Genomic DNA, 8,589 nt, shown 5'->3' on the forward strand with positions numbered 1-8,589 from the left:
TTTGCTTCTGAGGCAATCCAGGCATGTCTCATCTGGAGCAACATCATGGCATTTGCAACCCTGACAAAAACAGGCACACTATCAAATAATATATAATATTATAATTTCAGATAGAACTACACATTTATCATGCTTCCGATTATCTTCTTCAGAGTTCATGCAGATTTTTGGATCCAAAATTCAAGACTTTTCTCAGACCTTTTTTCCAAAACATCAATTTATTTTTCCAGACTGAAGATGGTCAAATAGGTGATCAATAGAGATCTTGAAAAATGCAGAAACCAAGCTTCTTTCATGATGCACTGCAAATGTACAATAACCATGGTGCAATTGTGAAACTTCTCATTCTGTGATTGAATGTCTTAGCTACAGGCGAGATTGAATTGACCAAGACTAACATTGATTCTTACCCAGAAATTCAACGGTGTAATGTCTACCATCAACTGTCATTCCTTTTTCCTTTAATATTTTCTTCTGGTGGTTGATGTCCTCAAAAAGAATCTTGAGGTTGTCTCTGTCAACAAACAAACACCAAAAATCTATACAGTCATTGTTATATTTAGTGCATTAAAGCCAAATTAGGGATATTGATATCAATCCACTTAGATCTCAGAGTGGATGCATGACCTGGTGATATTGCAACTGAGTGGGGCTTACAAAAATCTGTCATTGTGTTATTTAAGTTAAATGCACATACAACCACAAGCATATTCAAGCCAGAAGGTAGTAAAGAGTTCAAGCAAGTTGCAATTCACAAACCTGTCTTCTTTACAGTTGGCAATTGTCAATGGGTAGACTGATTTTGCACTTTGCTGGCTATATACAGCACCATCACGGGGAACAATTCCAAAACACACCTGAGCTCTACCTGCAAAACAATTTCTTACACTAAATTAGTCAAGACAAAAAGTGCACCCTTCACCAACCCATTTCACCTTACACATTATTATAATGACCACCTTCCATTCAAAGAACTGCTTGCAAGGCCAAAAAAATTTAACAGTTATAGTTATTTTGATTTGGAAGTACAACACACGCACACAAAAAAAATATGTGGATGATTATCATACGTGGGGAATGACCTTTTATAACAATAATAATAAAATAATTTACAGACAAAACTGTAGAGACAACATGCATTATCACATAACTTTACCCCAAAATGGTCTCCCATCAAGCTTCATCATCAGTCGCAAAGCATGTGAAGACAGCTGGTGCAGCCTTTGTTCCCTTACGATTAACTCCACAACAGAACTCAAATTCACAGAGAAACCTTGTATAGGAGGAGCCACCTTCTTAACCCCCATATACTCCTTAAAAGCTCCAAAAACCATCTTCTTAGCTGCCTTGATCTGGTTTAAGTTGAGGAGGAGAGGTGTGTGAGAGGATTTCTAAGAAAATAATAGAAAGCAAGGTGATCAAAAGCAAAGATTAAACTTTTTAATCTAGGTTGATTCTTTGTATCCTTTGTCTCCTACTAGTCCTAGGAAACAAAGGAAACAGAGAATCAACCTCTGTAGGTTAAAAAATCTTCCCTTGAACATAATTTTGACCTGTAACAATAACATTGCTACAGTCAGCAAGGGTCTTTGTGACCATTTTATGAGAAACCTTTATCACTTTGCTAGCCCTATGTTCTTCAAATTTGAAAAAATGAGTTAAAGTACTGCTTTTACCGTTAAAGCACCGCTTATTTTCCTCATATATATTTTTCAGTTCTTGATGAATAAAGCTCTACCAGTTCAAACAGCATCTATCAACAGAATTTCATGGGAAAAAACTTTGAAGATTATATTTTAAATTTACATTTGGTGTCATGGAATATTAATAGGAAGTAGGGCGATGACCTTCTATATTAATGGTCCAGGGTTTGTCACTAAGAGCCGGCTTCCAGCATATTTCACCAGCTGAAAAAGAGCTTTACCACTGGCTCAAATTGCTCTGGCAAACAGACAAAGGGTAATTTTGAAGATGCAGTTGAGTAAAACGCCCGCTTAAGTAATAAAAAAGCCTGCTTATCTTTTCCTGTACAAGGCTTCGCTTACAAAAATAACTGAATAAAACAAAAGAAAGAGCTGCTATAAACATTGAGGCTTGCGATGGAATAGTTCTTTTTTTGTTCTTTTATTCCCTTAGCCGGGGTGCCAAGTATGAATATTAATATACCAAGTAAGACCAACGTAACTAAACATCTTACCCCCGTCATTCTGAGCCCTGTGATGTTTATCACGGATTGCCACGTTTTTGAAGAAACTCTCACCATCGCCTGGAAAAGGACAAGCTTCCAATCAGGAACTTTCAGGCACACCACGTACTTCAACATTGTGTCGTCACCAACTAGCTCTTCCACACTCCTCTTTACTCCCCTTTTTACAGCCATCTCTTCGACAATTTCATTGACGATGGCCTTCGCTTCTGGGTCGCCAAATGCACACATGTTCGAAAGCACCATCGCCAAACTTTCCCTGTTTCTTTCGCACACGTCATGCATGTCCTTCATGATGCGACTGCTTCGCTGCTTCATCAACAGCACCTTTTCTGGAGTATCCAAATCTTCCTTTTCGCTGATCTCCTTTAGATTTGGGGAAACATTCTTTTTTTCAGCTCTTTGCGAGTTTCCACTGTTTGGGGGTGTCATGGCCACAGATGATGTCTTGTTCATTGGTGTCGTTGGCATTTCCAAGCATCGTGAAGCACGTGGTCGTTCTTTGTTTGCTTGGCCTTCATTTTCTTCATCGATAGACATTTTACTGAGATCTACTGAGTTCAGCAAATCTCTCAGCTGCGAAATGAATTCAGAGCTTTCTGAAGAGGAACGGCGAAGCAGAGTGGTTATCAACCCAAACAAGGAACAGACAATTTCCGTTGCATTAGAGGACTTCTTGTCCGAGTAATGGTGGCCATCTAGCAGCTGAATGTGGGCACTGTTGATTCTTTGAAAATTGCTTGGAAAACTGGCGACAACAGGCAACCGCTTAAAGTATTGCATCGGCATTGATCCACAAACTTTCGAACTTAGAATGAACCAAGTCAATTGTGGACTTAATTCAGGGCTGATGACCGGAGTGAAGGACGAGAAACCCTTCCTAGGTGCCATCTCTACTGCTACTGAATCACGCGTTTGAAATACGAAACTGCAAAGAAAAGATAGGCGGGCAAAAACCATGACATTCGAATATCAACGTAGTAACATTATCCAGCTGCTAACTCGAGAGTGTTGATAATTTAAGCTAGTCGGCCCAAGACATATTTAATGAGATTAAATCAAATTAACTTCGGGATTATCACACCTGAAAAAAACGAGCCCAGCGGGCTTAATACTTACAGTGCAAAGCACTTGTGTCTTCTCATGTGATCCACATGTAACGCTACCCCGCATTAAAACTCCCGTGGGACCGTACCCTAAAAGGTATTTTTTTGCAACTGGCTTTTGTAGTCGTTCTAAACGTGTTTTACTTGAACTTCGAAAAGGCAAATCGTGAAATTGATTAAAATATATAATAAAATCTTAAAACAGGGAAACATTGCTGCTTGCATAAACAATCAGAGAGTGCAGAAAATTGTATTTGATTTTAAATTTTTTACTTAGAAAAGTTTGAGTAGTTCCTTGGAACAAGTGGAACTAGTCTAAAGCCACCCCTGCATCAACAAAACAGGACACTGGACAATATTCGGGCCGATAAGCTACACAGAGAATGATAGATCTTAGCTTCTCTTGCTGAATTTGTACCCACAACTGCTGGAATCCTGTTTCAGAAGTGACACTCATTTCCTTAAGACGTTTAATTTTAAGTGACAATCTGGTGTAGACACACACACCACCCCCAATTTTCTTTGTTCTATCCAGTCTTGTGATTATATATCCGAATCGTGGTTCGATGTCCTCTGGCAATTCCAGAGGAGTACTTTCAACAGCAACTAAGGGTGAACAGGAACACGTTCAAAACAATTCTCCATATCTTGGGCCTGAGATTAGAGAGGCGAAACACATGGTTCATGGATTGTATACCTCCAGCAAAAGTTCTTGCTCTGGGATTATACCGCTTGGCCCACGGAAATTCTTATTCCACCATTGGCCCAGTATTTAATGTAGGAAAATCGACTGTTATCGAGGCTGTACAAGACGTTGTGAAAGGTCTCTATGAACTTCGTGACGAGTACGTAAAATTCCCAGAGACCATCGCTGAAGTCAGTTCATTGATTGCAACGTTTGGAGATCTTATTAACCAATCAAATGTCATTGGGGCTATTGACGGCTCACGTATTAGAATTAAAGCACCCAATGACAGTGCACCAGATTATTTTAGTCTGTATCAACAGCACGACTTCATAATCCAAGCTATTGTTGATGGCAAGAAGGTTTTTATGGATTTTGAGTCTGGATATCCTGGAAGCATGCACTATGCTCGTGTATTGAGGCGCAGCACTATCTTTTAAAGAGCAGAACAGAAGAATGTCCTAACCCAGCCAACTGTTAATGTGAATGGTCATGACATAGGTCTGTACCTTTTAGGTGATAGTGCTTATCCTCTTTCTCCATGGCTAATGAAACCGTATCCAGAGGGCACACAGGACCCAAGGGAAATAGCGTTTAATAAGGAACTTTACTCTGCAAGGGTAAAGGTTGAATGTGCTTTTGGTGTTTTAAAAAGTAGATGGAGAATACTCCTGAAACGATTTGACAGTGGAATACCATCTGCAGTACGTAATGTTGTAGCCTGTGCAGTGTTGCACAACATCTGCATCAGAAGCGGGGATGAATGGGACGACGAGGAAGAGGAAGATAATTTTGGCCCTGGAGATCAAGCTCCAAACGTGATCGGAGACAGGGATAACTTAAGAGAAATCCTTAAAGACTTCCTTTAAACCTTCACGTGTACCCACACTAAAGCTGCCTCGGTTTCTTTATTATCACTCTGTTTTCAACAATGATCCATTGCTAAAAAAAATTATTTCTTCACATATGAGATTATACAATTATAATAACATTGTACAATTGAAAAAATATATGTCAATATATTCAAGTCAAAACTATAACAGTTAATGTTGACGTCTAAACGTCCAGACACTCCGAAATAAATCAAGGTCAGTCATTGAGTGCTTTTAAAATCGTGTTGTAAAACAGCTTCTCCAGAAGCAACAATGTAACAAATATATGTATTTCAAATAAAGAACTGTAACGCTTTGTTGTCTCTACATAAGATTGATGCAAATTCACTGTTTCAGTCATTTGTTGTTGTTGCTGCTATTTTGTAAGAAATTTGTCAGGGCCCCAACTAGTGCATTCATTGTGTTAGCTTGCTGCTCCTGCATCCCTGTAAAGCTTTCCATCATTATGTTCATTTCCTTTCGCTGTTTCTCCATTCCTACCAAGGACGCTTTAATCAGGTCTCCCTCTTCATCGCCTTCTTGAGGTCTAGCTCTTTTACGTTTCTTTTTACGCTCCATTCGAGCTTCTGGGCTTGTGTCTTGTCCTAGTAACTCTTTGTCCTTGGACTCGGTTGCGTCAGACTTGGCGGCAGAAGTTGATGCACTCGCTTCGGCTACATTACGTAACGTAACAACGTCCCTGCATCCAAGAACAGCATCTATTTCATCGTAGAAGACAGTTTTCCATCTGTGTCCACCCGTCTGATGACTGTTCCAATCCTTGGCCTTTTAGTATCTCTCGATGAGATATTTCATTTTCTTCTGGCATTTCTCTCCAGAGTGAGTGGTACCAAACCTTCGATTAATCTCCCACGCAATTTCTTCCCAAATCTTCCGCGCGTCTTTGCTTTCCAAACGCTCATGTCGATCAGTCCAAAGGTTTATAAGTGCTTTCTGCTCTTCCTTTGTTCATTTATCATACTGCTTTCTATTGGACTGAGCAGCATCTTCCGCTCCCACATCTAGGGCATCATTCACAGTTCCGTCGGTCGAACCACTCAGCTATTGCTCGATGTTGTTGTTGGGCAGATGGATCGGCTAGCTGGGTCTCCGACTGCTAAAACACCGCTAGGCCCTGGCAGTTGCAAGTCTGGTCGAACCTGGGGATGGTTGTAGTACCTGAAGTGGACAGGAAAAGATCTGGGCGGATAATAATATGGATATTGTCCTTCCATTCCAATGCACATGCGTAATAATAATTACAAGTTCCCGCCGATACAGGTAGGATCAGCCTGCAATGGGTCAAATCGATTAGCAATGACAGCTCCGGAAGCGGCTCCCTTTGTTTACCTCGATTTTTTCCAAATCAGCCTGCCCCACCCATGCAATACGGCGTCTTTGAAGTTTGGTCGGTTTTTCCAATTTTTTCCAAACTGGTGAAAAGCCGGTTGCATTAGGAAACGTGACATGATGACAGATTTTTAACCTAAAATAATCAGAATTTGGAACTAAATTTCACAAGTGCGACCCGGGCCTAAACCAGCATGTTGTTTGAAACCAATGAATTTCAAGTTCAAATTTTAAACTGTGACGAGGAATATCCAGGTGAAAGCACTAAATCTAGTGATAATTTTAAGAGTTAAAATTTATGCAGCCACGCGTTGGCACAATACAAGGACAATTCTTCAATCTCAGTTGACCTTGGCACGTTCTATAGTTGTGGTTACACTTACGTTCTGCCCATGGTTTCCCAAGGGGAAATTGGCTTGGGATGGGATCAGCTTGGGTTTCCGGTTAGATAATATTTTCCGGTTACATTGCAAAATATTGCCTGAGGTGAACGTCTGACCTAGCTGTGTTTGGCAGGAAATTTAATGCATCATGGAGATCGCAAACCGCGAGACATATGGTCTCCTTTCAGTTGTTGTTCTTCTTCTTATACGGCAATATCCGGTTGATTCAGCGATCCAAAACTTCATTCTATGACGAATGTGTAGAAGGCGCCTGCGATTACGACTTACAATCACTCCAGATGTTGTATTTGTTCTATAGAAATCGTCGCCTGCAAGTTGCTTACCGGCCAAGACGTGCTTGGGTATTTCCTAGTCTGCAGAACTGGTTCCAGGAACTTTTAAACAGTAGAGCTCTCGATCACTGGTGGAAGGAAAACTTCTGCGTGTCTCGGGCTACTTTTGAGTATATCTGTAGGCTGGTAGGGCCAGCAATAGCGCGATAAAACACTAAAATGCGTGACGCTATTCCAGTTGAAAAGCGAGTGGCTGTGAGCTTGTGGCGTTTGGTGACTGGCGAGTGCTACCGCTCATGTGGACTGATGATCGGACTGGCAAAACCTACAGTGGTTAAGTGCTGTCATGAGTTTGTAGAAGCAATTTGCCATCTGCAGGATGACTTCATAAAGTTTCCTTCTACAAGGGTGGAAATAAGCAGGAAAATTGAAGGTTTCTCTGAGAAGAGCAAGGTTCCGAATGTTGTTGCAGCGATTGACGGTAGACACATTCCTATAAAAGCACCAAAAGAGAATCATGAGGACTACTTTAACCGGTAACATTTTTACAGTTATTTAGTACAAGGGATTGTTGACTCTTTGGGACTCTTTTTATCTGTTGCCACTGGGTTTCCCGGGAGTCTGCATGATTCTCGAATGCTGCGACTAAGCAATGTGTACTGGGCCGCCGAAAATGAGGACATTCTCATGGAACCTACCCTGGATTTGGGGGGAACCGTAATTCGCCCACTTGTGCTGGGAGATTCTGCGTACCCATTGAAGACCTGGCTTCTACCGGTTATCAAAGATAATGGAGCCCTTAACCGAGACCAGAAGAAGTTCAATAAGAAACTCAATAAGAAACTCTCTAAAGCACGAATAGTTTCTGAGCATGTGTTTGGTTTGTTAAAGGGTAGGTGGAGAGCACTACTGAAGCGCTTGGATGAAGATCATTGGAGGATCCCAAACACCATCATAGCATGCTGTGTACTTTACAACATTTGTATTATTTGAGGGGAAGAATTTGATGGAGATGTCGAGGACGATAGCGATGATGACGATGATGATGACAATGGAGTTCCCAGCCAGGCTGCAAACGGTGTTCAACTGGCTGTAATTGAATTTGTAGCAAATCAATATTTTTTTTTTTCAGTGATGCTCTCTGTTTGGTAATAAAATAAGGTAGTATGGACACTAGTGTAAAGGCCTTCCATAGTAAACACCTCATGAACAGCCACCGAAAATGAAAATAGAGGAGCCCAGTTTACTTGCAAGTAACTGATCAACACTAGACCATGTTTCTGTTGTTGGCCCTTTATAATTTCAATATTGTAAAACCACTCCCCTGATTCACGACAGGACGGAAAATGCGTGCACTGTAAGTACCTCCCGTTGTCCCCATACAAAGCCTTAGAAAAGTTTTCTAAGGCTTTGTATGGGACAAAGGGAGGTACTTACAGTGCACGCATTTTCCGTCCTGTCATGCCCTTTTCTCACCGTTTAATCACAACGTTTGATTGTAAAACTCTATCTTTATTAAAATTTTCATTAAAAGAGCAAAGCTGAATTCCCAGGTTTAATAATAATCATACAAGCTTTCATGTTTCTCGTGAATGTTCTGCACTATAACTGACGCAAAACTGTAACATGGCCATGCCTAGTGGCAGCGTTTAAGAAATTATGTGAACATTAAAATATAGAAATAATATCACATG

The 8,589-nt window shown here is 40.7% G+C and overlaps 1 pseudogene; it reads left to right on the plus strand.

Moving 5' to 3' along the window:
• Positions 1-3,020: 3,020 nt before the first annotated feature.
• LOC149037435 (uncharacterized) lies at positions 3,021-5,522 on the plus strand (annotated as a pseudogene).
• The last annotated feature ends 3,067 nt before the right edge of the window (positions 5,523-8,589 follow it).

This window comes from Pocillopora damicornis, chromosome 11 (assembly GCF_964200805.1).
Source record: "Pocillopora damicornis chromosome 11, jaPocDami1.2, whole genome shotgun sequence".
Lineage (NCBI taxonomy): Eukaryota > Metazoa > Cnidaria > Anthozoa > Scleractinia > Pocilloporidae > Pocillopora > Pocillopora damicornis.